At 43.4% G+C, this 22872-nt stretch overlaps 1 protein-coding gene across 13 annotated transcripts in view; it reads left to right on the forward strand.

Moving 5' to 3' along the window:
* Nucleotides 1–2874: 2874 nt before the first annotated feature.
* MAP4 (microtubule associated protein 4) overlaps nucleotides 2875–22872 on the forward strand; it is a 314214-nt gene continuing 294216 nt past the window's right edge. For 11 of the 13 annotated variants that reach the window (XM_075062117.1, XM_075062115.1, XM_075062111.1 and 8 more), the window contains exon 1: nucleotides 2875–2997. The gene's annotated coding sequence lies outside the window, so the exon portion shown is untranslated. Of the gene's footprint in view, nucleotides 2998–9259; nucleotides 9343–18244; nucleotides 18330–22872 lie in introns of those variants that run through there. The other 2 variants (XM_075062112.1, XM_075062113.1) reach the window with 2 other exon arrangements.

Raw genomic sequence — 22872 nt, forward strand, 5'->3', positions numbered from 1 at the left:
AAGATCCTGACAATAGGCAGCTGTGAGATACCTTCCCCCACACTTTAGAGCTCATCCTGTCTTTTAATAGTTAGAGATTGGCTTAAACCAGGGGTGGGAACCTTTTTTCTATCAGGGGCCACTGACCCACATAAAATGGGCCACACATAGCCCCAAGGGGGTGGTGGGGTGCAGAGGCTTGGGGCTTCCCTCTTCAGCGGGGTGAGCCAGCACTCGCAGCTCCAGCCCTGCGTGGAGGTGCAGAGGCTCAGGGCTTCCTCTAGGCTTCGGGGTGGGGCCAGAAATAAGGGGTTCATGGTGCGGGAGGGAGATCCAAGCTGGGGCAGGGGGCTGGGGTGCAGAAGGGGATGAGGGCTCTGGGTGGGGCTGGGGATGAGGGGTTTGGGGTGCAGGAGGGGCTCTGGGCTGGGACCAAGGGGTTTTGAGTGTGGGAGTGGGCTTAGGGCTGGAGCAGGGAGTTGATGTGCAGAAGGAGGTGCAGGTGCAGGCTCTGGGAGGGAGTTTGGGTACGGAAAGAGGCTCAGTTCTAGGGCAGGGGTGTGGGTGGCAGTGCAGCTCCAGGAGGAAGTTTGGGTGCTGGAGGGGGCTCATGGCTGGGGCAGGGGGTTAGGGTGCAGGTGGAGGTGTGGGCTCTGGGAGGGAAGCTATGGAAGGAGGTTCCAACCTGGGGGAGGGGATTCAGGGTGTGGGCTCCAGCTTGGCAGCGCTTACCTCAGGAAGCTCCTGGTTGGTGGCTCCCTGCCTGCCCTGGCTCTGTGCTGCTCCCAGAAGTGGCCACTATATCCAGCCCCTAGGTGGAGGGGCCAGAGGCCTCTGTGCAGAGCACGCTGTTCACCCTCGCAGCTCCCATTGGCTGCAGTTCCCGGCCAATGGGAGCTGCGGAGCTGGAGCTGGGGGTGTGGGCAGTATCCGGAGCTTCCCTGATCACCCTTGCATCTAGGGGTTGCAGGGACATGCCAACCAGACTTTTAACAGCCTGGCAACCCTCCCCCCACAGCGGGGAAAGCCGGTGCTCACAGCTACAGCCCTGCAGGAGGGTGTCAAGGCTCAGGACTTTTGGTCTGCAGGACAGATACTTGCTGTGGGTTGGACGAAATTAAGCAGGGGGCTGGAGGTTCCCCACCCCCATAGGTGCTGACTTTGTGGGTGCTCCAGGGCTGGAGGACCCATGGGGAAAAATTAGTGGGTGCTCTGCACCCATTGGCAGTCAAGCTCCCCGCCCCACCTCACCTCCTCCTCTGTTTCCTCCCTGAGCATGCTGTGTCCCCACTCCTCCGCCTACCTCCCAGTGCTTGCCACCACCACCAAAGAGCTGTAGCAAGCTCTGGGAGGGAGTGGGAAGGAGCGAGAATGTGGCGCACTCAGGGGAAAAGGTGGGGAAGAGGTGGGACAAGGGCGGGAATTTGGGGAAGGAATTGGAATGGGGGCGGGAGGGGGCAGGGCAGGGGTGGAGTCAGGGTGGGGCCAGGCGTAGAGGGGGATTGAGCACTCACCGGGGCCAGTAGAAGTCAGTGCCTATGCCCACTTCGGTTTAAACCTTGAAACATGAAAAATTTTGCTATAATTAATTATGATAATTCTGGTTATTCTCATTATACGTATACATGTCCAATCCCTTTTTGAATCTTGCTGTGTTTTTGGCCTCAATAACTTTCTGTGGCAATGAGTTCCACAGTCTAACTATAGGTAGGGTGAAAAAAGTATTTCCTTGTATCAGTTTTGGATTTGCCATCTTTTAATTTAATAGACTGTCCCCTTGTTCTTGTGTTATTTAGCTCAAGTGGATGGAGGCTCATGCTTCTAGAACTGAAAGGCCAGTCAACGACTCATGATGACAGGCTGTCGTTAAGCCATCCTGATGGTAAGAGATGACCTCCTCCCCTCCTCAAAATTGGGGTCAGCCATTTTAGTGAGACATGCCCTCTCCCTGTCCTTTAATATCAGCCTAATGAGGTCCATCATCTATACTCCCTAAGAGATTAGCCATTCCCCTTTTCTACCGATGAAACCCCTGCCCACAATCTCCCCAAGCACCCTAGCCCCCATCTTCTCTCCCCTTCCACCCCCATATCCCTCAGCCCCACAGATCTCTCCCTGCCCTCATGTTGCCACCTCTTGATGTACAAAAACCCAGGATATTAGGGATGAGCCTGAGCCTATAAAACCAGACAGCTGGAGTGTGTACTGAGCACCCTTACAGATTTCCTGGCACAGCTACTTAAAAAAGAGACAATGCTGGGAAAACATAGGCAAGAGGTAGCCCTGTCCTGCCCCTATATCCCCATGGCTTCTATTTTCGCTCCCCATGCCATATTCCCAAAACCTGGGACTCCTGTCTATACCGGAAAGTTTTATCGCTTTAATTAGCCTAGCATGATGATGCTCCTTGTGTGGATGCTGTTATACCGGTATAGCTTATTTCGGTTTGGAAAGGGGAATAAGCTATAGCTATAAGGCACCTTTACACCAGTACAACTGCATCCACACTAGGGTTTATACCAGTGTAACTCTTACCAGTAAAAAAAAATCACCCCCCTCCCTGCCAGCCTCACATCTGATTGCAGCCCAGCCTCTCCAGCCAGATCCCTCTCCCCAGGCCCCTCCCCTCAGCCAACGCCCTCCAGACCCTCGAGACCCCTCCCCCTTGAAATCTCTCTCCGGGGCCTGGCTCTAACATAGCCCACATGCTACACTTCACCCCACCTTGCTGCCCTGGTGTCCCAGCGCCGCCTCAGCTCCTCCGTGGCCGGCCCCACCCTCCGCCTCCCGCGCTCCCCAGGATTGGCCGAGCGCGAGCTCGCTGCTCAGGGATTGGCTGAGAGCAGCGGTCCCGCCCTTTGTGTCAGCGGGCTAGGTTACTCAGCCTGAGGTCGGCGGCGCCTAGTTGCGGGTACTATCTGTTCCCTCCCTCTCCCGGCCGGGCCCACAGGGAGAGTGACACTCATCAGGCGGCTCCGTCCAGGCGGCGCAAGCAGCTCGCAACCGCCATCCCTCTCGGTAAGAGCCTCCGCGCGGCGCAGACAGCGCGAGCTGGGAAGGTCCCCCGGCCAGGGGGTTTGTGAGGGGGACCCCAGGGGCGGGGCGGAGCCGTGGGCCCGCCGTGCGGGGAAGGGCTCTTGGGGGCCCCGTGGGAGTGTGAGGGGGGAGCAGGGTCCTGGAGGAGCTGCTGGGACTCCGGGGCGGGGGGAGGAGCTCTTGGGGCAGCAGTGAAGTGGGGCAGGGCCCGGGGAGGGTGGGGCGCGTTCCCGGGGTGGGGGCAGCGGTGAGCCTGGCAGAGGGACCCCGAGGTGGGGTGCCCAGCCGTAGTTAGTTGCAGAATTAGGGTGGCTGTGAGGGTTGATTATTTCTCTGGGTGCGGCATGGGAGACGTTCCCAGCCGAGTCTGTGGACGGGGTGAAGTGGTTACACCCCCCGTCTGGGGAAGGGGTATGACACCCCTCTTCCTTGCCCGGCCCAAGAGCCTGAGTCATTGCCTCGCTCCATCCCTTAGGCAGCTTTCTCTCTGCTGGCAGCGGCTGCCATATCAGTGCCAGTAAGGGGGTTCTTGGGGGGCTACGCTGACCTAACCAGACCCTTTGCCCCACTTCCCAACATGTGCTGACCCCTAGTGATCTGGGGCTCCCACCTCCGGTCAGCTCTGGGATGGTCGGGTAAAGAGAGGGACAGAGTTGGGCCCACAAACCTTTGCTTGCTATAGGATTAGTGGGTTTTCTACTGGGGGAAGGGCACAACTGAATAAATAAACTCAAAATTTCCCCAGCTTGAACTTCCCAAAATCTCACTTTAGAGCTCTGAATCTCATCCCTTTCCTCCCTCAACCAGAACACTCAAACTTCTCCTTAATCGCCCTCTCCCCCAACCCCCAATAATGCATTTTTCTTCAAATTAAGGGATATGGGGCATTTTATGCCTTTTATGGGAATGGGAGTTGAATTATAAATCACAGGCTGGTGAGGTGGCAGAATCCTGTTCAGTGCAACAAACTGGAACATTATGGGGGTTAATTTAATTTGTGGTAATTAACAGTATTTTGTAGCAAGGGTGTGATGGGTTGCAATAATTGGCACGTATAAAAGTGACAGGAAATTCAAAGTTGGAGTGGGAGGAGGAACATCCTGCAGCATCTGTCTTGAGCAAGGGAGGTGGGGGAATTTGTGTCTGGGTCATCCCAGAGGAAGTGGGAGCTGCTGGCAAAGGTTTCGTTGCATTGGAGGGAAGAGGCTATGTTCCTAGTAATATCTTTGCTGTTACTGTAGTTTTATTTTAAACAGCATTTTCATGAAATCCTCCCCCCCCCCTCAACACGCTCCCCTCAAACTCACAAACGTGTGTTTGGTCTAATACAGTATTACATGTGTCAAGTCGTCTTATCTGGTCCTCTTGAAGTTTTTTATAATGTGGTTCCCCTCTGCTTCCTTGCTACAATTCTGGCTGGCTGGTCTCCTTCCCTACTTTACAAGGATGGTTGTGGCATTGCATCAGGGGATATTTGTGCTGTAATTCAGTAACACTGCAAGGATAAGCATTTGCAGAGCTGCTGCTTGCTTGCAGCTTGATGAGATGGGTGTGGTAAGCTGAGTGGATACAGCAGACGCTGGGCCTATATGGTAACACTGCCCAGTCATCGGCATAGAGATTCAAAAGCCAAGCTATTTATATAAATTAGGCCTAGTTTCAAGCTGAGCACATTGATTTAGAAGGAACAGTTGTCATATTTTCAGTATTAAATGAGTGTTTACTATGATGCTGTATAGCACTGTCACTGGTAAGTTTAGAAACAAGTGCCATGGAGTTGTTGGATAGGAAAAGTCCGCTCTGAATAAACGTATTCCTCATTAGGTGTATCTTGATCCTAACAGTATGCTTTGTCATTGTAATGTTCAGTCTCTCTTTCTGTCTCATTCATGGCTTGATTAAGCCTATTAAAGCTGAATTAATATTTTAGCCCAACTTTCTGATAAACATCCTTGGCTTTTAAACCCCATCACCATCATAATAATCTTATTTTCACTTTATCAGTTCTGCTTATGGGTGTCTAAGCTCCTATTACAGGGATAGACAAACTTTTCGGCCAGAGGGCCACATCTGGGTGTGGACATTACATGCTAGGCCATGAATGTAGGGCAGGGGGTTGGGGTGCAGGAGGGAGTGTGGGGTGCAGTGTGCAGGAAGGGGCTCAGGACAGGGGGTGTGGAGTGCAGGATGGGTGTGCTGGGGGCTCAGGGCAGGGGTTTTAGGGGTGGGCTCCTGCCTGGTGCCACTTACCTGGAGTGGGTCTGGGATGGCAGTAGCACTGCTCCTGGAAGTGGCTGGAACCATGTCCCTGCAGCCCCTTGGGGAGCGGGGAGCAGAGGTCTCTGTGCACTGCCCCCCGCCCCCACTCCCATTGGCTGGGAACTGGGAACCATGGCCAATGGGAGCTTCAGGTGTGGAACCTACATGTGGAGGGAGTGTGTGGAGGCCCCTCCTCCTGGGCCACAGGGACTTGGTGCTGGCTGCTACTGGGAGCGGTGCGGGGCCTGCAGCGCCATAGGGGTGGCAATCCCATGGCCTGGATTCAAAGCCCTGAGGGGTCGTAGTTTGCCCACCCCTTCCTGTTAGGAGAACACCTTGGTCATCTTTTCCAGGAAGAACAAGTTCACTTTGTACTTTTCTTCATGAGAGAGATTTTTAAACATGGAATCCTCCTGGATACCTGTATTGCACATCCTGGACAATTATATTCTTCCTGTGAAAAGGAGGCTAATACTGAACACAGTGTCTAAAGATCTAAGCACTGTGTTTTCAGTGAGGTACTGTTTAAATATTCAGTGTTGAAAACCACTTGTTTCTCCTTTAAGACTTAACTTTGCGGGGATTAGTGACCTCTCCTCTCTCCCTCCCTTACACCTTGTTCTTGCAGTGACCAGCAGGTACCCTAAGACTGCGTCAGACAAGGTTATGTCTACACTGCAGTTGGACACCTGTGTCTGGTCTGTGTCAGCTGATTCAGGCTGTGGGGCTGTAAAATTGAGGTGTAGGTGTTTGGGCTTAGGCTAGAACCCTGGCTCTAGGACCTTCCCCCTCTCCTGGGATACCAGAGTTTGGGCTCCAGCCTGAATGTCTCCACTGCTATTTTGCAGCTTGAGCTCAACATGGACCAGCTGTGGGTTTTTAATTGCTGTGTAGACATATTCTTGGTGTCCCTTTTGTTTTCAAACTGCTGCTAAGTACTGTGCTGATGGCTTGAAGGATTTTACAACTGTTAAATTCCTTTCCTGTTGATTATGGCTTGAATGTTCCACTTACTGTGTGCTGGGGTAACATTTTGGTATATTACCACCTTATTCTGATTTACTTTGCAGAGTAGTTTTCTCTTGCTTGCAAAATCCAAGTCCTTTTGAATTATAATTTATTGTTGCTCATTGCAAAGTCTCAAATTTTAGTAATGCTGCCAGTCATAATACCAGTGGCTACTTGGTCAATCAGAATGTAGGGTTGCAATTACATTTTTTTGTAGTAAAATTACTTGAATAATTTTAGAAAATATAAATGAGAACTTTCTGATCATTCTGGAGAGTCTCAATTACCCACATGTCTAGAGACACAGTGAAGGGTCCCAGGCTCTGTGGTCCACTCAGATCAGGGCATATGGGGTTTTTCAGTTTAAATCTACTTAATTAAACTTGTATTATAATAGCAATAATATTGTTGCTCCTTTGTTTTCTTTGGAAATAATCAGATTTTATTGTGATAAATGATGAGCCCAAAGGCAGGATAGTTGGGAATTTGATTTATTTCCTCAGAAGCACAAGGAGATTGATATTATCACTTAAATTTCATGTTTAATATGTATCTACTAAAGTGACATCAGTGTAAATATCAAATTCAAAGAAGTTTCAGTGACTGGAAGCTATAATGGTCCAGACAGATGAAGGTCAGGATAGTCAATGCTCACCCTGACAACAGTTTTCCCATTTGTGGGGGAGGAATAGATCAGTGGTTTGAGCATTGGCCTGCTAAACCCAGGGTTCTGAGTTCAGTCCTTGAGGGGGCCGCTTAAGGTTCTGGGGCAAAATCAGTACTTGGTCCTGCTAGTAAAGGCAGGGGGCTGGACTCAATGACCTCTCAGGGTCCCTTCTAGTTCCACGAGATAGGTATATCTCAAATTATTTATTTTTATTTATTTTATTGGTGTGAATTTCCTCCCCACTAACAGCGTTAGAGAAGGATTCAGTCACTTCGGTCTTTCAGGAAAAATAGAATTTTTAAGTTTACACACTTATATGATGCTGATAGTTCTCTTTGAAGCTTTAAAATCTAACTTTACCTGATTAATTCCTTCCTGCTGATAGTAATTGGTTCAGATCATTGATCTGCAGCATGCAGACCAGTGCTGGGCTTGATTTCAAGGAGTGCCGAACACCACAACTCCTCCATGGGATTTGCAGATGCTCACCATCTCAGGACGTGCCCCTTACTGCATGGTAGTCCAGTGTGCTACCTGAAGACCTATTTTAATGGACCATATCATTTGGTTGTTGGAAACAGGAAACTGTATGACTTCAGTGTGTGTTTTGTTGCCGATAAATGCATCTTTGTAGCTATTTCATCTCTGCGAGTGCAAATGTTCATTGTGGACATACGTTGAGGTAAAGGAGAGAGGCCAGTAGATGGACTATAATGACTTACTTTCCTGTAGTCTAAACTTTCAAACAAAATTTTGCAATTGGTTTTGGTTTATATGCATGTTAAATGGATTCCATATATGTAACCATTTTATAAGAGAGCCAAATAGATCAGTTTTAATATTGTTTTGAAGAAAAGAACCATTTGCCCTCTGGTTTTAGGGACATCATTAGGTCAATTTAAGCTTTGATTTAGTTAAGTAAAGTTTTATTTAAAAAAAAAAAAAAAAAAGCCAGACTGATCAACTGAAAAATTGTATGAAATTAAAACAACACACTTCAGTGGAAATAGTTTATTTTAAATTTTATTTTAATTGAGCAAGCTGAATGCAGCTGCAGAAAGTTAACAGCATGCATTTTAAAAATCTCAGTCGATAATCTGAGAGACTGCCAGTAACTCAAATATAGAGACATTCTTTAAAAATATGAATCTTAATCTGTATCCTTTCTTAAGATGATTTCAGGCTGGCAAATTCTCAGTTTAAACAGATGAGTTATATATTTCTGGGGTTTGTTAAAAAAAAAAAAAAAAAGTGCTGACACAGCCTTAATTTTAATTGAACAAAGCTATAATTATATTTGAGGTTCCAACCCCCATGGTATCCTAGTGGTTACCTCTCTCTCCAGAAGTAGATGGACCTGAGCCACAAAATCAGATCTGGATTTCTGTGAGGTTTAGGACCAGTGTTTTTTAATTTAGGCTCATTAGTACTAGTAAGGAAAAGCTACTGTTGACGGTAACTCAGTTGTGCTATTCTTGAGCTTGCTTCCCATGCAATAAACCTTTTACTAGCAACATAGGCTAGTAAATGCAGTTCTAGCACTGAACCCTCCGTATTTACATACTATTAGTATTGATGTACAGATTTCCATATTCTGATGGAATATATTAGACTTATGACTAAGGGAAACCACTGGTCAGACAGTGAATAAATCTGTCAAGATGCATTTAATCATGTATAATTAATGTGAAAGTAGTGGTTACTTATGGTATGCGTGTGCATTAGTTTGGCCTTTATGGTCTTATTGGAAAGACAATTAAAATGTATTGTGCTACTTCAGACTTAAACTGGAAGGAAAAAGTCTAATTTTTTCCTTTGACAACTGGGATTGTCACACATCCTACTCTTGAGAATCACATGTGTAGATGGGAATATTTTGTTTTGTTTTACTTATCAAAAGAGCATGTGTACTAATGTTCTGAGGTTTACTCCCTCCTGGGTGCGTGTGCTAGTGGTCTTGAGCTGACGTTCTTTTTTTGAAGTATAACTTAATTAACCTTCAGCAACAGATGATGAAAGAGCAGACTACTTGGACTGAGTGGGTGAAGATGGCAGTTTAGCATCGTGATGGTGATGTAGCTCAAGACCGAGTGAAAATTGCATTTGAAATAGGAAAGCCTCAGAGGAAGAGAAGGGTAATTAATGTCTTGTCAGATAGGTGGCTGTGGGCATTGACAGCAGGATTTTAAAGGGTGCAAGTGCTCACCAATAGCTATGTTGAATGGAGGTCAGTAAGTTTGAGTAGTTTTTATAGGTAGTTTATTGTAATAGAGAATGAAACTGTGTTCCCATTGTTCCAAATATCTTCAGTCTTCCACAGTTTAGGAGCTTGTGCCATGGCCTGATACACAGTGGTGTGCATGTACAAAAGAATTCCTCAGTGGGAAGAAAAGGTCAGTGAAATCAATTCCTGGATATTCTGCAAATGTTAATTCTGCAGCAGTGTGTGAATAATGCATTTTGGCCCACAATAGCATAATAAACTGCTTATGGAGAAACAAAGAGGAGTACTTTTGGCACCTCAGAGACTAACAAATTTTTTTTGGGCATAAGCTTTCGTGGGCTAAAATCCACTTCGTTATATGCATGGATTTTATCCCACGAAAGCTTATGCCCAAATAAAATTTGTTAGTCTCTAAGGTGCCACAAGTACTCCTTGTCGTTTTTGCTGATACAGACTAGCACGGCTACCATGCTGAAACCTGCTTATGGTATTTGAAGTTACAATGTTTGAATTTAGGAGCAGTCTGGAGAAGTATGAATCTGGTCCCTGAGCCCTTGGATATTTACAAGCTTGGTTGCTCTGGAATTTTAGGTCAAAGGATTATAGACAGATGATGTTAGTGTGCATAAATGGCATTTAAATTCTAAAATAATTCAGATTTTTTATATGTCAAAATTGTATTATGGAGTGCAAAAACAAAAAAAAAGTCCTGATTTGTCCTAAGCTGACTCTGAGTAGGACTATGAATTGTGTGTATCTTCATATGGTTTTGTGTCCTGCAAGTTTGCACAGTTCACAATAGGATGCTTAAGTCAGGGGTTGAAAAATGTACTAGACACATAATATCCAGTGGGTCAATCCACTAGCTAGATTAAAGACGAACGAGGGTTCCATGAGCAAAGCTCAGTAACTTCTTTTGTTCTACAACCATGCTGTATTCTGATCAATTGGTCAGATCCATCTTTTGTATCATGCTCTCTCTAGTTGGGTTACTAACAGATTTTGTCCTACCTGACTGGAAAGGAGAAGGCTTTCCTTTTCCCTCTCCCTGAGTCCTGAGCTTCACGGTTATCACATGGGGGAGGGCTCTGCTATTCTAAACCCCTAAGTTTCTGCTTTGAGTCTCATTCCCATTGAATAATTCTAGTATCTGCCACTGATGTTAGCAGAGCTTTCCTAAGGAACAGCAGAGTAAAACTGACATTCTTTATCAATTTTATTGCTGTCTGTAGAGTACTTAATAATCGTAGTAAATCTTGACTAGTCTTGTTAGTACCACTTGGCTGCTGATTGGAAGAATGACTAGTATGAGCATCAGCAGAGGCATTGAAGCTATCTGCATCGTTTGAAAGATGGCACACGCTTCAATAGCTCGCATTTTACTGGAGGGGAAATTCTGCACCACTGCACAGTGCAGAATTTGTGCAGAATTAATGTTCCCTGCAGAATTTTATTTTTTCATGCAGAATTTGTGATTTCTACCAAAAGGAAGCATTTTGGCGGAAATCACAAATTTCAGCCCTGCGTGCAGCAGGACTGTCAGCCAGAGCAGAATTTTGCTGAATTTTAAAATGTGTGCAGAAGTTTTACATTTTTTGACTCAGAATTTCTCTAGGAGTAACATTTGGAAGGTTGTTTGTACTGCTGTGTGTGTAGGGCTTTGTGCGGGTACAGATAAGGCAAAGTACTAGGCATAGTACTCTGCACTGGGTGGCATGTGTCAAGCCTCATGTATGCTTATTCTTACACTGGCAAGTACACGGGGTGAAAAAGGAGTAAAGCGTGGGTAGAAGACGGGAATATCCTAGTATAGGCGTAAGCATAATTCTGATCATGCTAATGAGGAGATTAACTACATATCTCTGCGCCGCCCCCCTCCCCACCACCTTTAAGCTTTCTGCTGCTGCTCAAGAGTGCTTGCTGGCCAGGCAGCAAGTGTAGAATGGGGCTTCCTTGCCATTCTAGAACGGTTCATTCCTTTTCACCCTGTGACTATATCATGTGTGGAACACTCAGTGCCTGTATTGTGCAGGATCAAGCCCACAGTTTCTATATCCCCTATATCTTGTCATGATTATATCCACATACAACTGCTAGTCCTAGTTCATTAGGTTGGTGTCCCATATAGACAGGCATTTATTTCAGTTGTCAATATATAAATAAAAAAAAAGATGATCACAACAGACAACTTCTATAGCAGGTTGCTTGCTGGCAGTCTTAACATCAGTTTTTAAAACTAGCTGTGTGTGGATAGAACATCCTTAGCAAAGCTGTCAGGAATCCACTTGAATACGCAGTAGGCTGATCTGGCTAGTCAGCCAAGTGCCAATACTTTGTGAATATTTCATCACTAGCAAATACTGACATTTTAATTTTAACGCCCCCATGCATCCTTCAGACTGCACGTGGTGAAATGGCATCTGTTTCCTGCTGTCAGATCACTCCTGGTGCTTACTTTAATGGGCAGAGCTAAAATGGCCTGAGGGGGCTGGATCACATGTAGCTGTAGTCCTATGGGAAGGTGCCTTTTAACTGAAACTGAGGCTGACTGAACTACATGCAGCAGACATGCTAATTATGTTTTGGCAAGAACTAATTGGAACAGAAATTTAAGCTCATAGCTGTTGTTTTGTATCTTCCTTAGTCCAAAAGCTACCCCTTTTCATAAATTGATTGTTAGATAACATATAACATGTATTTTAAATTGCCTTTTTGGGGTGGGGGGGAGCAGATTTATTTCTGAATATGATTAGGTCATATATTTCCAACATATTTTTGTCTGGGAGTGACTCACTGTTTCTTTTGTGAAATTGCATTAGCGCTACCTTATCCTGGAAAGTAGCTTTCAGCTGAAGTTAGAGTGTTGACACTTACTTTAAACTGGAATCTTTTATCAGATGAATTTCAAAGCATGTTTACAAACACTTGAATTATGACTCCTGAAGTGCTAAAGTACCAGATATCAGTCCATTCCTATTGGTGGAAATCCTCTGGTGCTGGGGATGTACTTTCTGAGCATATTTAGCTTTTGCTTTTTTCTCTGCTGAATTTTGAACTTTAAATTGAGGGGGCTAGAGCATCTGCATGTAGCTTAATTGATTTTTATGAAATACTTTAAATCCTCTGGAAGAAGACATCATGTGCATGTATCCTTCATTTCCCCATCTATTTGTAGTTTTCACTTATTGTTCCATGACTTTTATGAGATCATAAGCCCTTCAGCATAGGTAACATGGCTGTGTATATGTTCTTGAAGGAGAATAACACATTTAAATACTATGAGTAAATAACAGAAATGCAAAGCATTAACACTTGAAAAAAGTACCAGAACTTCTAGCTGAAGGACTAACGTTACTAACCAAGGGTGAAGTGGCAGAGTTCCAATGAGATTGAAAGGCAGTGCCTCAGTGAAAAGACCAATTCCCCAGGAGATGGTGACCCTGAAGACCCTAGATCAGGGGTAGACAAATTTTTTGGCCCATGGGCCACATCTGGGTGGGGAAATTGCATGCAGGGCCATGAATGTAGGGTTGGGGTGTGGGAGGGGATGGGGTGTGTGGGCAGGGGTGCAGGGAGGGGTATTGAGTGTGGGAAGGGGTTGGGGGCGGAGGGCAGGGGGTTCGGGTGCACGGGGTATGCGGCAGGGGTCTCAGTGCAGGGGGATGGGATGCAGGAAGGGTTTGGGGTGCTGGCTCCGGCCCGGCGCTGCTTACCTTGAGCAGCTCCGGAGTGGCAGCGGCGTGCAGCAGGGCTAAGACAGACTCCTTGGCTGCCTTGGCCCTGTGCCACTCCCAGAAGCGGCTGGCACCATGTCCCTGTGGCCCCTGGGAGCAGGGGAGAGAGCTCTGTGCACTGCCCTCACCTGTGGATACCTCCCCCGAAGTTCCCATTGGCCGTGGTTCCCCATTCCCGGCAATGGGAGCTGCGGGGGGCTGTACCTGTAGGCGAGGGCAGCGTGTGGAGCCCTCTGCTGCCCCTCACCCCCAGGGCTGCAGTGCCGGCTGCTTCCGGGAGCAGCGTGAGGCCTGTGGTGCCAGGGGGTGGCAATCCCACGGGCCGGATGCAAAGTCCTGATGGGCCGGATCCAGCCTGTGGGCCGTAGTTTGTCCACCCCTGCCCTAGATGGTTCTATTTTTCTTCAGCCTCTGGCTATTAGGAGTCTGCTTTGAATCCCTGCTCCACGCACACACTCCTGGCTTCTGGAAGGAAGAATTTTTTTAGCCTTGTTTATCGTAGAGAAATCTTGTGAAATGTTATCATTGTTAACACTATTTCTGTTCCACTGGTGTTAACACAGTTGAGAGCACTACAGTAGACGGGCAGTTGTCCATTACCAGCATTTTAAATGCCATAATCTAACCCTGCTCTTAGCAGGTATGTTTATCATGGTATTTAAAATTCCTGTAGCTAGTAGTCTGTCTTTACTAGGTCTCCCAATGTGAAGAACAATTTCAGTTCCACCAGTGTTTAATTAAGTGATAAATCTTAGCAAAACTTCCCTAGTTCAGTTTCTTCCCAGAACATCTTGTGTGTATGTAGGGATCGTTAATACTCTACTGACCCTAAATAGTCTTCTATCTGCTTTGTAAACGGTGAGCTCCAATATTCTCTTATCCCTTCCCACCTCTCCCGTCTTTTTTGCGTGGTCCTTCTCAGAAAATTGCTTCAGTATTTGTTGGTATTAGGGAAATTAAAGTAAAACCGTTATAAATCTTAGAGAGACAAGGTGGGCCAACTTTTGGACCAACTTCTGTTGGTGAGAGAGACCATCTTTCGAGTTACACAGAGCTCTTCTTCAGGTTCTCTCTGCAGCTCGAAAGCTTGTCTCTCTCACCAACAGAAGTTGGTCCAGTAAAATATATTACCTTTGGTATCTTGTGTCTCTAATATCCTGGGACCAACATGGCTACAACAACACTGCAAACAGTTGTTTGTCTGTTTCACTTCTGCCTAGAGCTTTCTGATTAGCAATGGTGAAAGCAACCATAGTCTTGTCTTCGCTTTGCTGTAGTTTAGGAAAGCTACCAGTAGCTACAGAGGCCCTGAAGCTCTGTCTCTGCAGTCTTGGGAAGACAGACAAGAAGAGGATCGCATTTTGGAAGTTCTCTCGTCAGTCGAACCATCTAGAAATTTCAGTTCTTAAAAGGACAGCATAATTTGGTTAGAAAGGACTTAAGCTCTCTTACTCACCAGAGGCACAAGTGGATTTTTTTCAAGTTGCAATTATATATCCAGCAGCAGATCAAATAGGTTGTTTGGTTATCTTCATGGGAACATCTCCTGTAAAAGTAGGTACAATTTTAGGGATGATTTCTGGTTATTTTAGAGCCATGCATCAATAGTTATTACTTTGATTGTAACTTACACTTGATAATGTGTTCCTTGATATTGCTTTAAAAAACCTTCTCTGACAATAAACCTCTGAAAGGGAAACTTGGGATGTAAAAGGAAGCATTCAAGGATGGGTTTTCTGCTGCTTAGGAAACATTTGATAACAGCACCAATTGGTGCTTTTGAGTTGAGCATTCATGTTCCTGCTGAGGTGGGCAGAATGCAGCTTGGCAAACTTAAATCAGTTCCATAGTACTCACAGCATTACTCTAAGATGTTTCCAGCCATTCAACATGATCAGGAAATAGAGATTTCTATGTCATTGGTTAAAAACACATGCAGAATTTTTAATTTAAAGGCATTATAATAAAATTTCATGCATCATTACAGCACAATGTTTGTTGCTGGTATATTCACCAGATGGTACAATGTATGACATTGCAAAGCTGCTTTCTTAAACTTGAAAAATGAATAATTAATGAAAGCGTACTCTGACTTTTGGATACCTTATGATATTTCATCTGGTATGATTGTTCAGAATATGATCTTCTGTGCTGAGAATTAAAACAAAACCTATAATCTTGCATTAAACATATCTTTTTATTCCTATATCCATTTTGTCTGATAGTCTTTCTTAGGATACTAGAGTTTTGGAAATGTCCTGCCTGATAGATTGCACTACTTTGTTTCTGCTTGTGCTTTGAGGGATGAATTGCTGGTGTTTTACTCATCCTTTGGGTAAAGTGCATTTTCTTTTTTTAAGCCATCAGGATTCATCACAGTACACAGGACAATAGGATCAAGTGTCACACTGGGGATTCATGTTTGTCCTGTCGTGACCCTCTTAGTAGCTTGCATTGGTGAATGACTGGATTTCTAAACTTGTATATCTATGTTAACAGTGTTTGATTTAACTCTGGTTTATTTGCTTTTCCTCCAACCTAATTTCAGACTTGTGAATTCACTGTTCAAGTTTGAACCTACAGCTCACCTGAACATCAGAATGCTTGTGTGCTTAGCACATAGTCTTAGGTTTGGTGATTAAACTACTGTTTGGAACAAATTTTCTGATGTGAAAAATATAATGCGTGGAGCCTGCAGGATGCTGAGAAACCAAATACATATGCCCAGTAACCTGTAGATCAGCTTCTGGGGTTAGGTGTTTTTCAGCAGACATTAGCTGTGTTGGTGCGGCAATTAAAGTATACCATAGTCTTGCATTATGTCATCACTTAGCAGACAAAACATTGAATTCAACAGCAGGAAAAATATATATAGATTTTGCAAATGCGGTAGAATGTTATACGTTAACTATTCATGTGTGATCTCTTTTATGGTGAATACTTCTGTATGGTTCCTCCTGCTGCTATGTCCAAAGAGTAAAGCAAAATGATTATGGTCTCCCTTGAGGTGGGAGAGGGGGACCATAACTTAACTTTTTGCGTTTTCAAGTTTGGTAATTTTCTCACACTCTGAGTTCATTTGGTCGCTTGTTACTAACTGAAGAGATTACATAGGAATTTCCCCAATAGGCACATTATTCTGTGGCTGTCTGTTACAGGGATTCTTGAGCCTGCCATTGGATCTTATATTGTCTGCTGCTGCAGATTGTAAAAGATAAACTGCTACTCTGGTCCAGTCTGGCAATTCTTATATTCCCTACCTACTAACTTGCTCTCTCTTCTGAATTATAAATTCTACTAGGATCACTTGCGGTGAGGGAACATTTAACAATTGATTAGTTAATGATTATAAATTGCATTGAACATGAAAACAATTATTGCTTATTACAGGTATAACCATACTTGTTAACTGTGACATTACCCAAGGCCCAATCTGATGGATAGACAGCTGTGTCCCCTCAATTTCCCAATCTGGGGTGCTTCTTACACTGCTGTGCTGTGAGAGCAACTGCTCCTGGTCTGCTCACACAGAGCTGTCAGCATGTAAATCACTCCCAATTACAGTGTATGAGTGCTATAATCAGCCACTTATGAATTACATTGCAGGGTGACACCCTCAAACTCCCAGTCCCAGACTTTTCCCCAGGAACGTGCGTCTTATATTGCCTAGCACCCTCATGGACAATATAAGCTCATATGAAGTCTGTCATTTCATTAATAGAAAATCATATGTACAAATCTTATTATCTCAATGGAGTTTCCCCAAATATTTCAGTCCAGGAACACTGATTTAGACAAGTTTATTAACTACAGATAGATTTTTTGTGATTACAAGTAATGAGGCATAAAAAGTCAGAGTCGGTTAAATGAAAATTAGAGTTAAAACACAATTAACGCCTAACCTAACAAGCTAAATGAATTCAAATAAAGGTTTCTCTCACCACGTGCTTAGCAGTCTGGCTGGATGTCTTTCAGCCAGGACCTCTCCCCCAGTTCAGTATTGTACCTGAAAGAGAGAAAGTGTTGATGCTGTGAGCAGAGAGAAAGGAAGGAGTATTTTGGGGCATCTGTTCCCCTTTTCTTATAGTTCTTTTTCCTTTGAATATCGTCTCCAGCTAGGGTTCAGGAGACAGGAAATCTGTGCAGATGAGAATCTTAAGGTTTTCCTTCGTGAAAATGTAAATTTCTCTCTCACCTTTTTTCCTGCCAAAGAGTGGTCGCTTACCCAGGTGATAGTTTTGTTGACCATGTGATTTGGTTTTGGTGACACCTGGTTGAGGCATCAGTTTGCCTTTTGTATCCAAGGAACTGGTTTGTGCTTGCTTTTGCAGACTGAGTATGTTGCAGTCATATCATACAGTAAAATCTTATAACTTTATATACAACATTGCCTTACATTTTACCAGGACAATAATGATCGGCAAATTGAGTTTTCAAATGATACCTCACAAGACATTGTACAAAATCCATCATAGTCTTATAAGAAGGGTGAGCATAGGGATACGGACTGTCATGTGAACATTGTACTGCAGTCCATGCAGGGCACTTCACAAGTTCAACAAAGACTGGTTTAAATCATCTGTTTGCTCCTTCTGCTACCATGACCCATTCCTGTGCTGCAGGATCTGCTCTCCCACCCTCCTCCTGCTGCTTCTCTTCTGTCACTCCCTTTGCTGGTTCTGCATCTGCCTCATCCCATATGTTTTGATGTTCCATCTGCCCTATTATACTGTTTCCTCTGCTGTCCCCATTCCTTGACTTCCAAATGCCACTGATCAGTCTTTTATAAATATTTAAAACCACCTCACAAAACTCAATTACTATGAGTGAGGAAAATATGGTTCCTGCTCCAAAGATCTTAGCTTGTAAATAAGACAAACAATAAAGTTTAGTAGCACCAGATAAAAGTATGACTTCAAAGCACTGCAGATCTTTAAAATTCTGTGGCTGACTTACTGTTGAAACACTGAGGGTTTTCTTTATATAGGGGATTTGCAAGCATAAGGTGTGGATGGAAGAAAGCCCAAAAAGGGCAATGTGAAGCTACAAAAAGTAAAAGGACTTCATTACTCCTTCAGGATAATGTATCTGTCAAGTCTGAAGCTCTAAAGGTTCTGGTAACCAATAAATCTGTGGGTCTTATCTCTATGGTTGGCTGTCACTTTTTTGTTTGGGGAGGTAGAATATTTGACCAGATAGTTTATTTTAATTTTAAAGAATTTTTCAACAGGTAATGCCAGGACAAAGTCTCTGCTCCTCTCATGCTTTATTTTTTTCAAAAGTCTACTTCTCACAGGAAGCCTTGTGCTTATAGTAGTCTGAAAAGCCATGCACTTCAGACAAAAGTAGAGGCTTCCCCTACCATGTTGTCACAGTGGAGATTTTGAAGCATCTGGCACACTGGCATTCCAAAAGCAAAACTGTAAGCTTCTCTCATAGTTATATTCCAGTAGCCACTGTCAACTAAGCACTGGAAAGCCAGTTGGTAGCAACTACAGCACAAGTGTCACATTCATTTTATGGAGAGACCTGTATTTCATTCTTAATTACGGTCCATTGCAGTGGATTATAAATTTAGGATTGCATACTACCTTTAGGCTATATCAGTGGTTCTCAAACTTTTGTACTGGTGACCCCTTTCAAATACCAAGCCTCTGAGTGTGACCCCTCCCCTCTTATAAATCAAAATCACCTTTTTATACATTTAACACCATTATAAATGCTGGATGCAAAGCAGGGTTTGGGGTGGAGGCTGACAGCTCGCGATCTCCCCTGTAATAACCTCGCGACCCCCTGAGGAGTCCCGACCCCCAATTTGAGAACCCCTAGGCTATATCTACACTGCGCACTTTACAATGGCATGGCTGTGCCTCTGCTGCTGCTTGTTATAAGGTAAACAATGTAGCTGCTTGACAAAATAAAACCACCTCCAAGGAGGGGTGGTAATTTTGTTGACAGGAGTGCGGCTCATGCTGATGAAGTGCTAGCTACACTGGTGCTTTTCATTGTTAAAACTTTTGTTGTTCGGGGGTGGGGTTTTTTTTTCCCCACACCCCTGAGTGACAAAAGTTTTGATGAAGAAAGTCCAGTGTAGACAAAGCCTTAATCTACAACTGATCTACTCATGTCACTGTGGTGTTTGCACAAAATTTTAGGGTGAAATATGGATTTTATTTTATCTAATTATTAATTTTAAGGTACTGAACAAATGATGTTGGCTGACTTTTTCACATTCGGTGTCAATCAGAGCGAAAATAATATCCTGCTGGTGCACCAGCACTATTTTTGTCCTTAGTTTCTCTTTTTTCCTGCTTCTCCCCTTTTTATATTGTTCATATCTCTCCTCCTTTCTTCCCTGTGCTTCCAATCTTGTCTCCATTTTTCTGCTAAAATGGTGAGCTGTGAAATAATGATGTTTTAGTATCATATTTGGGCTTTAGCTTTAACAACCTAGTGAAGTGAATGGGGGAATTCATGTCTCATCAGTCATCATTTCAGGCTATGTGCAGACTCTGGAAGATAATGTTACATTGTTAACTTTGAAAATCTGAACCAAGTGTAATTTTTGCAACAGTAAGGGCAAACTATAATCTCATTTTAAATGAAGGGTTAGATCCTATAGAATCTGAATGTGCTATGCAAGTCCAAGTCTCACACATACATCAGTGTGGATGTTTGAGAATCCTGAACTAAAGCATAAATTCAGCTCTAGTTTATTCCTTACTGTAAGTAGCATACTGTAGTATAAAATTTGACTTTACTGTATTAGCTATTTGTAGGTGAAATATGGGCACTGCTCCAAGATCTAGATTTTAAAGTCTGGAGTTGCTTACCTGAATTTATAGCTGCCCCTCCCTCTGCCCTCCAAAATGTTCCTGCTGTGGGACTATTAGTTAAGACCTTCTCTTTGTCTTCCAGGGTTCTTCAATTATTTTCTTTGTCAGTTTTCTGTGATTAAAGAAGCTGCATTTGGAGAGTTGGAGGAATACAGTTTGTAGCTGTTGAGGGAAATGTTCTTGCTGTAGCTGATTTGCTCTCCCATCTATCTTAATGAAAGCACTGCTCACCATCTTGTGCTCCTCTGTGCTGAGTGGATGCCCACTGATTATCTTCCTGTAACACCATTTCACAGATGGCATGGTTTACTTAGATCAGATTAGTTCTGTTTATACTGCAGCCCACAGACAAGATGCTCTCATGTGGAACTGAGAGACACTTATTATGTAAATAGTACTTGGCTTTAATACAACTTGAGTTTTGTGAGAACTTTTAACTACTTTCCCTCCCCTGTGTCCCAAAGGCTCTTTCAATTGAGAAACTATTTAGCTGTTTAATTTTGATGGATTTTATACTCTGCCTTTTGTTGTCCCTGAAGTCTGAGACCTATTTGCTATTGCTAATATATAATTTGTGTATAATTTGCCTTATTTTTGTGGCCAAATATGCTGACTACAACAGTTCTAATTTCCAGAATCAGACTTTAATGACAAACTTCATTCTATCTAATCTCATTCTGAGGTACTGATGTAATCAAATTAAATGGTTGAGGATGGACTGAATATAAAATTAACGTTTTAAAGTTTCAAAATATATAATGCTGGACCTGGCTGAATTTTGCTGCTGGGGAAGATGCACATGGGAGTAAAAGCCCATGTATACATTAGTACACTGTAGAAATTGATGTGTAGGAATTGATGATCAATCTATGCACATGCATGCTATCCAACATTTTCAATTTTTTGGTCTGTTCATTAAATTAGATTCATTGTTAGACCTCATCAACCTAACATTTAAGTTTAGTGTCTGTTTAAATTTTTTTTTTTACAAAACCTGAGCTTGGCATAAGTGTGTCCATAAAAACTTTTGAAATTCCGCTGAAAACAATTCTTGATGGAATTTAAACACTCTGCAAAGTTTGGATCCCAAATATTGCATCCTTGTGCTAGTGAGTGAGAATATAGATGGTAATATTTGAAAGAGAGAAAGCAGAAACTGTACAAGCAAAGGAAGAAGGGATGGATCAATAAGATGAGCTACCTCTTGGAAGTCAGAAAGTTTAAGAAAAAAAGTGAGAACTGTTAAAAGCCAAGCATAGTTGGACATTGCAAAGGAAGTTAAAACCAATAGTAAAAGGTTCTTTAGCCATATATTTAAAAAAAAAAAAAAAAGCAGGACCACTAAGCATTGAGAAAGGGGCGTGGAGGTTAAAGATAATCAAGGTATGGCCCAACATCTAAACAAATACTTTGCCTCAGATTTTAATAACAGTAATGAGGAGCTTGGGAACAGTGACAGGGTGGCTAATGGGAACAAGGATGTGGCAGCAGACATTACCGTATCTGAGGTGGAAGTCAAACTCAGACAGTTTAATGGGACCAAATCGTGGGTCCCAGATAGTCTCCATCCAAAATATTAAAGGAACTATCAAATGATATCACAAGCTAAATAGCAAGAAGTTTTAATGACTCTCTATAACTCACAGGTCATACCTCATGATTGGAGAATTGCAAATACAGTACCTGTATCTAAGAAAGCTGCGGGGTGGAAGAGGGAGGAGTTATCCAGGAAACTACAGACCCATTAGTTGGACCTCAGTTGTATGCAAAGTCTTAGAACAAAATTTTGAAAGAGTAGTTAAGGACGTAGAGGTAAATGGTAATTGGGATAAAATACAACATGGTTTTACAAAAGTAGATTGATCTTCCGCAATCTGATCTTTCTTTGAGAAGATAACCAATTTTCTAGACAAAGGAAATGTAGTGGATTTGAACTGCCTGAATTTCAGTAAAGCGTTTAATACAGTTCCATATGGGATGTTATTAAGTTGGAGAAGATGGGGGTTAATACCCATCTTTCAGTTCTTGTAAGGAACTGGTTAACGAGGAGACTGCAGTGAGTCATGCTGAAAGGTGAACTGTCAGACTGGAGGTGGTTACTAGTGGAATTCCTCGAGGATCAGTTTTGGGACCAATTTTACTTGTTTTCATTCATGACATTAGCACAAAAAGTGGGAGTTTGCTAATAAAATTTGCAGATGACACGAAGTTGGGAGGTCTTGGTCAATATGGAGAAGGACAGGAATATCACACACACAGACTGAACAATCTTAAAAACTGGAGTAATATAAATGGGATGAAATTTAATTATGCAAAGTGCAGGGTCATGCATTTAGGGATTAACAACAAGAATTTTTGCTGTAAGTTGGGGATGTATTAGTTGGAAGTGACAGAAGAGGAGAAAGACCTGGGTGTATTGGTTGACCACAGGATGGCTATGAACTGCTAATGTGATACAGCTGTGAAAAAGGCTAATGTGGTCCTAGGATGCATCAGGTGAGGTATTTCCAGTAGAGATAGGGAAGTATTGTTACAGTTATATAAGGCACTGATGAAACTTCATCTGAATACTGTGTGTAATTATGGTCCCCCATGTTTAAGAAAGATGAATTCAAAGGGGAAGAGGTGGAGAGACAGGTTACTAGGTTGATCAGAGGAATGGAAAACCTACCTTACCAGACAAGATTTAAGGAGCTTGGCTTGTTTAGCCTAACAAAACAAAGGTCAAAGGGAGATATGATTATCCCTTTGATGTATTTGTGGAGTGTGTCGGAGAAAAAGTGTTCTCACTCTCAGGTTGGGTACAGCAAGTCAGGTACTTTATTATCTTTAGCAGTTGCGTGGAGGGAGAGAGCTAAACAGGGCTCTCTCTCTAGGTAAACAATTACAGGAAGCATTTATATCAGTTGTTACATACAATAATGGTGACAGCTGCATTTTGTTTATACATATGTTGTCCTGGTATTTTGGAAATAGTGACCATAATACAATAGCATTCAACATGCCTGTGGTGGGAGGAACACCTCAACAGCCCAACACTGTGGCATTTAATTTCAAAAGTGGGAACTATACAAAAATGAGGGGGTTAGTTAAACAAAAGTTAAAAGGTACAGTGACTAAAGTGAAATC

Source organism: Chelonoidis abingdonii, chromosome 2 (assembly GCF_003597395.2).
Source record: "Chelonoidis abingdonii isolate Lonesome George chromosome 2, CheloAbing_2.0, whole genome shotgun sequence".
NCBI lineage: Eukaryota > Metazoa > Chordata > Testudines > Testudinidae > Chelonoidis > Chelonoidis abingdonii.